This window comes from Vombatus ursinus, unplaced genomic scaffold, assembly GCF_900497805.2.
Source record: "Vombatus ursinus unplaced genomic scaffold, bare-nosed wombat genome assembly UNPS02014773.1, whole genome shotgun sequence".
Lineage (NCBI taxonomy): Eukaryota > Metazoa > Chordata > Mammalia > Diprotodontia > Vombatidae > Vombatus > Vombatus ursinus.
Genome location: NW_020954551.1, coordinates 24,171,296 through 24,182,004, shown reverse-complemented (window position 1 = coordinate 24,182,004; position 10,709 = coordinate 24,171,296).

The following is a 10,709-nucleotide window of genomic DNA, read 5'->3' as shown; positions in this document are numbered from 1 at the left end:
ACATCCCACCATCACCACCACCACCAAAACCACCAATACCAACTAGATCTCTTTGGTGTATTTGGATAGGTGGCCTGGTAGAATACAAAGAGTATTGGATTAGGAATAGTATTAGATATATTCATTGCACTCAAATAAAGAGGAAGACAAGCTGACAAAGACATTCGATATGACTGAGGAATATTCATCAGTATAGTTTCTACCTCTCAAAGAATTCTGCCAACTGTAAAAATCCTGTTTATCCTTATCTGACTTATTGATGAAAGAAGCCAAAGGAGACTGAGATTTAATCATATTATTTAATCATATTTAATCATGATTTCACAATATTTTTGTCTACTTTAGGTTGAGATATCTGTGGATTAAATCCTAGAATCTTAGGTCCTAGAGTATACTGGGGAAAAATAATTTGGAATGAGGGGCCCTCTGTTCAAATTTTCAGTAATACTTATACCTAAGGGGTCTTGGTCAAACCACTCTTTTTTTTCTTCTGAATCTCAGTTTCATCATCTGAAAAATGAAAGATTGAGATGACCTCTAAGGACACTTCTGATCTTTAAATCCATGATTATCCTTTCCCCTCACCAAATCTTCCCATCTTCCAAGTACTATATTTCACCACATAATTGTCACAGATTTTATGCCAATTTTTGCACCATTACGTGAAGCTTTAAAAATTATGTCAGTATTAATTAAAAATCATTTCTTACTTAACTGTCTTTGGTGCAAGATTAGAATGCACAGAATACTCATGAATATATGTTAAAATTGGGAAGATGGAAGTCTTACCATATCACTTGACTTACTCATGGCAGCTTCTCCTGCCTACACAATCCCCTTTTGCCTACAGCTCCTCATTGGGTTGAATGACAATACCATTAGTACTGCAGCGCTCTAAAGAAACCATTCAAGTCAGATTTTGGAAATATACTGACAATGCTATTGCTCTGAGAATTCTAGGCTCATGGCTTGCAATGTGCAAGACATAAATGCATATCCATATGCCACTGGTGAATACATTGTTGCTCTGTTTACCTTTTGAGCAAATGATGAACACGATTACACAATGGAAGATTCTAAACCAATTTTTGCATTGAAAAAATGGTGCTATGATTATGCAGTGGTGAAAATTATGGGGTGAAATACAATAGTCAGGAAGGACAATCTGAATATTGTCTCAGGCATTTACTAGTTGTATGATCCTGGCCAAGTCACAACCTTTCTCAACCTCATTCTTTCCTCATGTGTAAAATAAGGTGGTTAGGGCCAGTGACCTGTAAGTTCTTCTCAAGCTCTAAATCTCTATTTTTTTTCCTCCTAAAGCCTCCACAAGGCTTTTCATCTGAATATCTAGAACCAGTTTTAAGCAAATACAGTTGCCTGGGCTTCAAATAAGTAGGGGTTGCTTTTCTCTTCCTTAGTTCAAGACCATGTAATGAGCCAAGGATGCTCAGAAGGAAGAGGATATTTGTTTCTTGTACTCTTCTTGTATAAATATGCTCCAATGACTTGTTGGCATATTATCCAACAAAATCTGTAATTTCTTTAAGCTAAGTGTAATTGTGATTTTGTTCCTTAAATCTGAACCCAACATAATTATCAATCAGAATGCCTGAGTTCTAGTCCCATGTCTGATATGATCTAGGTTTGTCAAAATGGAAAACTGATCACACCTTTCTGTTCAGTGTGACTTCATGGATAGAGGTCTGGAATGGGAATATGGAAAACCAAAGTTCAGATCCTGCATCAGGTGCTTCTAAGATGCACAACCCTAAGTAAATCACCAAATCACTCCTATTCCTAATTTCCTCATTACAAAACAAAAAAAAAATAAACAAAAAAAACTGGATATAAAAATGTCACCTACCTCACAAATAATATGCTCATTGAATAAGAAAATTCATTTAAAGTACTTTTTAAAACTTAAATCACTATATCAATATGAGCTATTATTTTTAAATTGTTATTCCTGTCATTCTCAGTTCTTTCAATGTTTATAGACAGAAGATCAAAGGACAAGTCACTGTCCTGAAATTGTTCTTTTAAATTAAAGGTTCTTAAGATGATGACAAAAGTGGATAAAATGATCTCTTTGGGGAATCAAAACTATCCTGAGTATGTGAGTTCATCTTCTGTTGTCTCATTGAAAGGCTCTTTAAGACAACTCCAGAAACAAATAGAATGACAGGGTGAGAAATCCCCTATGATCTTCCCACATGAATTTAATTACCTAAGCTGAGTCTCATGGTTTAATGTTCAAGAATATTTTGAGGTAATTCTGATATGAGAATTTGTGATCTGCTGCAGCAGTTTATAAAACATAGCAAGTTTTGATACGTATTTCTAGCCACTAAGGTCTTTTCTTGTTATGTATTTAGTAAATGCTAGAATTTTTTAGCCAGTAGTGATGTATTACATGATTTTCTGTGTGAATATCAAATCCTGTAGTGTCCTTACTAAACTAGGATGTAATTATAAATTGATAATACATTGATAAACCATGAATGGGGAACTGAGGCAAAGGCTTTGCAGTAATCAAAAGGCAATGTGTATATATACATACATGCATATGTACATACACACACATACACATGTTTTCACTTGTAGGCAGCTTTTTCAATAACTATCAAATTTACATATCTCTATTTAAAGATATACATATACATAGATATTGTTATATCTTTATAGTTGTACATGTATACACACATAAATATACACACATTAATGACACACTTTGAAGCTTAATCTGTATTAATACTTTTTTGCATTTAAACAATCAACAAAAAAATAAATGAAACTGATTTTAATATTTGCCAATTTATGAGTAAATCAGTGTGTAAATGCTCACACTGAAAGTTAAAGATGGGATATATATATATCTATATATATAGATATATATGTGTGTGTGTGTGTGCATGAATATATGTATATATATACACATATGTATACATATATGTTATCTATTGTATATGTTTTTGTCTAAATATAATACATACATATTATATATATTGGACATCTAGGTGGTACAGTGGATAAAATGTTGGGCCTGGAGTCAGGAAAACCTGAGTTCAAATTTGACCTCAGACACTTACTAGCTATGTGACCCTAAGCAAGTCACTTAACTTTTATTTGTCATTATTTCTTCATCTATAAAATGGGCATACTAATAGCTTCTACCAGCCAGGGTTATTATAAGAATTAAATGAGATAATAATTCTAAAGCATTTAGCGCAGTGCTTGGCCCACAGGAGGCACTATATAAATGTTACATCTATTATTGGTTTTTTTATAGATGTTTATATATTATTTAATGTGTAACATATATCTTCTTTGTCTTTAATATTCTTTTTAAGTGATTATATACTGTGAAAACTTTATATAAAAGTATGTTACTTTATAATTGGGGGCAGAGACAAGATGGTAAAGTAAAATGGTATTTTTTTTCCTGTTCTCCCAACATATATCTTTAAATAACATTTAAAAGTATATCAAACCAAATTTTGATGGGGAATAGCAAAAAAAAGTTACAGAGTCATTTTTTCCATCCTGGAGAAGGTTAGGAAGAAAGAAGATGTCTGCAGATGCTGGGGTTGAAGCTGGCCTGGCTTTGGAGGGAAAGGGAGCAGAAGTGGCATTAAGAGCACTGTGTAGCACTGGGCACAGAATTGAGTGACATATGCCAGCTCCCTTCCCCATTACAAGTTGCCATTGTATGTCAGAAAGTAGCAGTTAGGGCCATGATGGTCTGTATACATATGAGAACACAGGTAAGAAGTACAGACCTCTCCATGGATCATACCACCATTGAAAGACTAAAAACATACAAGTCCCCAGATCTATCTGTGAAAGCAGAAGTATATAAAAGTAAAAAAAAAAAACGGGCCAGATATCCCCACCCCATGCTTAGCAGTGAGCAGAGTACAGCATTAACATAAAGTTCAAAATCAAGAAATAGGCTAGAAAAAAGAACAAACAGCAGCAACAAAAGAAACTGATCATTAAAAGCCACAGTTCAAGACACAATCTCAGAAGAAGAACATAACTTAAAAACATCATCTATAAGGAAAGTCTCCAAAAATGTAGATTAAATACAAGCCCAACAAGAGTTCCTAGAAGAGCTAAAGAAAGATATTACAAAAAAGGATGTTAAAACTAAATAAGAATAGCACAGGAAAAAATGGGAAAAGAAATAGGAGTAAAATAAGAAAATTATGAAAAGCAAATTAACAGAACAACAAATGCTGAAGTAATTAACTCCTAAAAAATCATGAAAAAAGGTACAAAACTTCACTGAAGAAACCCTTAAACATGAGAAGTGGTCAAGTGGAAGCTAATGACTTCATGAGTCATCAAGAAATAATAAAATAAAGTCAAAAGACTGAAAAATCTGTACTATCTTATAGGAAAAACAATTGATATTGAAAATACATTGAGGGAAGATAATTTAAGAATTATTGAACTATCTGAAAGGCAAGATCACATCTTTGTATTTGTCCTCTATTTGGAGAGGTTACTGGTTTGCAAGTATTAATACAATTTGATAATGAACCTTAACAATTATGTCTTATGCCATCTCTTAAGAAAAGTGGGATCAGGCTTATGCCTAAGAAGAAATCCATAAATTGGCTTGCTATTAATTGGAACACCACCCAGAAGCATTTAAACAAATATTTGGGTATCTTATAAGGTCACATCACTTTCTAGTTCTTCAGAGAATAGAGTTGTAGTCAACTGCCTTAATAAAACTATTTTATTGTTCATTAGGTTAACTATGTGCATATATTATCTTTCTTATTTGATCTAACTTGCATTTTAATTTAATTTGTTGGATTTTTTGTGACCATATAAATAATCAGGAATTTGTCAATTTTACTTATTCATGGGTTTTTCCTTTACTGAGTTGCCTTTATTTCTCAAGCCCCTGTATTTTTTTTATTTTGAAATATTGTACTATTTTATTACTTTGATTTCTCATATATAACATTTTTTACCTTTTTTTAGTTGATGATTAAGCAGCTCTAAAATTCCTAATATGTCTTTATTTTCAGTTTTCTTTGTGTTTTTTATTGCCTTTAATTTGAAAATATTTATGTTAACATTCAAGATTTCTACAGGATATTGAAGAAAGATACTGATAGAATCTTTCGATCTCTTTCCACAGATTTTAACTAATACTTACAGGTTACCTCTGCCATGCTTATATCTCCCTTTAGGGATTTGCTTTAATAACTTCACTTTTCTTCCTATGCTATTTACCATAGTGATGGCAACCATGCAAATTAATGTGTGAAAAGTCTTGTTTTTTTTTCATTTTTTTTTACTCTTTTCATCTAATATTGTGGGAAAAAAGTGCTCTTGCATAATGGTTAAAACAGGTGCTCCATTTTTTAAAATTAGTCTTCTTTTGTATAATTAATTGATCATGAAGATTAATTCCTGTCCATCATTTTATTTCCAGGTTAAGTATATCTATCTTCTTTTCAAAATCATTTGAGACTTCAGCATCATTTTCATCTTTTTTATCATAAAGCATAATTCTAGGAAGTTGTATTAAGTGAAGATCTTCAATGACATGTAGTTCTCAACTTTCAGTTCCTTAGATTCATGTAGCATCTTAATTTTATCTTTAATTTAGTCTATAGGGCTATAGGTCTTTTCATTATTATTTTGTTAATAATTGCCCTATAGTGGATAGTAAAAAAAGTATTATATCATATGGACCTATGATATTGCTCACAAAAAGTAAAATGGAAGGGTCAGAGCCAAGATGATGGAGTAAAAGTAGTGACTCGCTTGAACTCTTGCTCAAACCCCTCCAAATACCTGTAAAAATGGCTCTAAACAAATTCTAGAGCACCAGAACCCACGAAAAGAAAGAGTGAAACAAATTTCTAGCCCAAGACAACTTGGATGGTTGATTTGAAAGATCTATTGCTCCAAACTGGGAGCGGAGCACAGTTCTGGATGGGCCATGGAGCAAAGAATAGGCCTCAGTGAATCTAGAGTAGGCCTCAGGGTACTGAATCATGAGCAGCTGTGGCAGTTTCCAGACTTCTCAACCCCCAAACACCAATGACAACTTAGAAGATCAGTAGGAAAGCTCCATCAGACCACAGTGAGAGAGGAGCTGTGTCAGGTCTCAGTCCCAGCACAGGCCTGGGGCGGTGGCTGGTTCCAGAACTCAAGGCCCACAGATGGAGGGGGTGATCAGGCAGAGGATCAGAAGGGGATTGCAGGGATCTCTTTGCTGGTGCTGAGGCAGGATTCTCTTGCTTTGCCCATGCTTGGATCTGGGTTGCAGTTCTGGGTGGCTGACTTGGGGCAAGGAGGAACATTAGCATGGTGGAGCTTGTGGTGGTGGTGGATAGGAATCCTCCTCACAATTCCAAGGTATAAAAGAGTTCTTGTGGTCACTCATAGACCAGAGCATAGGCCAGGAAAGGAGTAAACACCTCACCTTTGATCATACCACCTTAAAAGAACTGAAAATTTACAGGTCCCTAGAAATATCTCTGAAAACAGATGCACAAAATCCCTGAAGCTTGGGACAGTACATTCTCCACACTGGAAGCAGACCCCTACCTTAACAAAGAGTTTAAAAGTCAAACAATTGGCTGGGATCATGAGCAAACAGGGCAAAAAAAGTCAGACCATAAAATCTTACTTTGGTGACAAAGATCAAAACATTCAACCAGAAGAAGACAACAAAGTCAAAGCTCCTACAACCAAAGCCTCCAAGAAAAATATGAATCAATCCCAGGCCATGGAAGAGCTCAGGATGGATTTTGAGAAGCAAGTAAGAGAAGCAGAGGAAAAACTGGGAAGAGAAATGAGAGTGATGCAAGAAAATCATGAAAAAAACTTGCTTGCCATCTTAATGGCAGGTGGGTGGGGAGGGAGAAAGGGAGAGAATTTGAAACCCAAAGCTTTAAAAACACATGTTAAAAATTGTTTTTACATGAAACTTGGAAATAAGATATATAGGCAATGGAGTATAGAAATCTATCCTGCCCTACAGGAAAATAGAAGGGGAATGGTGTAAGAGAAGGGGGGGAGGTGATAGAAGAGGGGGGAGAATAGGAGAAGGAGCATCAGAATGCATGCTGTTTTGGGGTGGGGAGCGGGGCAAGATGGGGAGAAAATTTTGAACTCAAAATCCTGTGGAAATGAATGTTGAAAACTAAAAATAAGTTAATTAATTTTTTTAAAAAAATTAAAAAGTAACATGAATCTTCAGCCTAATAGCATTTGAGGTCTGTTTATAATTTTGTCATGAGATAAATGCATGTGCTTGTCTTCAGTTCATCTCATGTTCATTCATGGGTTTCCTGCCTTACCAGTCAATGTTACAATCTTACAACAATGAATTTTGTACAGGTGTGGCATTGGTATATCTGCTTTACTCCAATGTATCTTAGTTTCTTATTTTACCAGGATATGGGGAAGTGCCACTGTCTCCACCATCTTCCATCCTTAACTTGTCATCACTACTATTAGAAGGAAAGCCAGTCTATAACCATGTGTACTGTCATCAGTCTTTATTACTCATCAACGATTGCATAGGCATTAAAAGGAAGCTCATCCAAGACAGGCATTCACAGATGTCATGATAGTTTCAGGGCACACAAAACCCCTGCTGTATATCATGCTGTCTCATTTCTGGACTTTGCTCTTTTCCACATACCAGCATAGAATATGGCTTGGACTTTAAGGAGGAAATTAATATTATGTTTATTATTATTCCCCATCAATAAACAGTATCTTCTTTGACATAATCTCTTAGGAATCTCTCAGATCTTAATTCCTATGAAGTTAACTAATGTTTCTGTGTAGTCCACACAGTGTGATTGTCTACATAATTTTGTCTCTATAACACTATGCCATGTGAGTCTCTCCAGATATAATCAGATTCTCAAGGTATATAAATGAAATGATTTTAACTTTCATAACACAAATGAATTTTATAGTTCTTCAATTCACCCGGAGAATATATATACAACCTAAGTCTCTAACCTTCCTGATTCACAAAAGCACAAATTTTTTAACTTAAAAAAAAAACTTCAGGATATGTTTATGTTTAATTAGAAACATGAGTAATTGACTTGGTGATTAAAAAATACTCACTTATAATCATTCAGTACGATTTGCTTTTGACAATTCAAACAATGCTCTCCGAATACGTGGCAAAAACTTATTGTTAAAGGCTGAGGATTATGTATGAATTATATGGCACCTTTATCACTGTTATTGGCAGAAAATGGATGAGGGTTGGAAACATGATGACCTAATTAACCAGTAACTGCTTCAATGTACTCAGCAGCCAGTTGAAGGTTAATCAGACACAGCAATCTTATTTCTTGGGTGGTTGAGGAATGATGCTGAGATGTATATCAATGAACAATGACATTGAGATGACGAATAGCCAATTAGGAAGTCAGTAACTGAAAACACCTATGTGATTGATTCTCAATGTCGGTGTGATAGGTAAGAAAGAATTCTTAGAGTAGAAAGAGAGTTCTAAAGAGAATGACACAATCTCAGAGTGGGGAGGAACTTCAGATCTAGTGTAGTACACTCATACTTGAGTAAGGACCACTATAAAAAATTCCTGACAAATTCCATGCCATTGCTAGAAGACCTTAAGGCAGACCTGCACAACATGATAATAGGTAAGGGGCAAAATGAAAATAGGCTAAACTTCTTTGGGCCACAGATAGGTTAGACTAGAGACAGATTGACAATGTCTGGTTTCTGTGGGTCATGTGACAAACAGGAGAGAGTGAACAGTGGCAACCCTACATTTTTTTTTTGCAACCCTACATTTTTTTATTGGCCCTATGTTATACAGGCCTGCCTTATGGGGAGGACTATTTCTTAGTACACTGTTTCATATTTGAGTAGTTCTTATCATTAAGAAATACTTCATTTTATCAAGTCTCATCTTGCTGTTTGTACAATCAACAATAATTTATTAATTACCCTCTATGGTTTGTGCACATCTTCTACCAATTACTACTAATGCTGACATCTGGAATAAAGCCAAACAGACTTAATCACTGTTCTGTGCCATGCATAACCTTAAATTCTTTAAGAGCACTAAGGAGTTTCCCAAGGTTTCTTGGGCAAAAATTTCCCATGTTTTCCAAACTATCCTCCCATGGGATTTTCTTGAGTCCCTCCCCTAACTGGTCACCTTCTACCATGTGCTTTCTATCTTATTGATTTCCTTCCTAAAATGTAGCTTCTAGAACTGAATTTATATTTTTGAAGAGAATTTAAAATCTCTCTCTCTGTTTCTCTCTCCCTCTCTCTCTCTCCCTGTATATATATATATATATGCATATATATGTGTACATATATGTATATATGCACATATATGTGTACATATATGTATATTATATACAATATATGCACATATATATGCACATATATTACATATGTATTGTACACACACACATATATATAAAATCTCAAACCTAGAAATTACATATCATAAAATGACAAAGTTTATTGGCACACATTTTTATTACAATTAAATCAGTCAGCAACAGTGTGGAATAATGGATAAAGGATAGTTTTGAGGTCACAAACCTCAGGATTTGGGTTCAGACCCTGTATCCATTACATAATGTCTATGTAACTCTGAACAAGGCATTAAACCTCTTAACAATGAAAGAAACCCTTTAAAATTATCAATTAAAATGAGTTGCTTATTTTTATTAATTAGTGGAGGGATTTTGGAAAATTTCTACCACTATAAAATTGCTGGTTTGGTAGCTTTCTTTCCTGCCCCCCCCAAGAAAAAGTTATTACAAATAATAAAATTTGCCCACAAAGCCTACACTTTTCCTTCATCTTATTGTCTCATGATCTCAGTCTGAATATCTAGAAAGGCTGGACTAGATTTTACTCTTATAATTCCTTTAATTCAGCAGATTTTGGTGGTAAGAGGGAAGAGATTCCTCAGAGAGTAACACAAATGGGCCAGTCATGGGCCACTACAATAGTGCCACATACATAATTTGGGTTGTAGCAGTATGGCACCATGGTCTAGAGGAAAGAAAATATGGGATTTGGAGTTAGAAGATCAGGGTTTGAATCTTAAATTTGCTACTAGCTACTTCTCTGACCTTGATTAATTTGCCTTCTCTGTAGGTCTCAATTTCCTCTTCTTAAAAATATAGGGTTTGGACTGAATTATCTCTAAAGTCCTTTCATCTCTACATCCTCTCTGATCCTAATAAAATATAGAACTAATTAGAGTAGAATTGTGTTTTATGCAATAGATGAGCCTTAAAAAGATTATAGCAAACCAGATGTTTGCAAAATGATCTGAGAAAGTAACATGAGAAAAGCAAGCTCTAAAAGGAAAACTTTACTTCAGCAATATGACAACTGGTAGGAATACTATTAAATCAAGCCAGAGACTAGAAAAACACTATATCAAGTATGCATACTGAGTTGTAGCATATCCAAGTTGAGATGCTAGAATACGTGAATGCCCACAAATGGGCTTATGTACCTGAGCTCAACCCACAGGACCGTTGTTATTGCTATCCCTAAAATGCATTCCTTGAAAAGCATGTCAAGAATCAAATCAGTGGAAATTGGATCATTTTAACCTTTATATAAATTTGTTTATGTAAAAAAATCAGCTATTTTAAAAATATATTTAGTTTGTATCTTTTGTCTTTATATCGCCTACATTT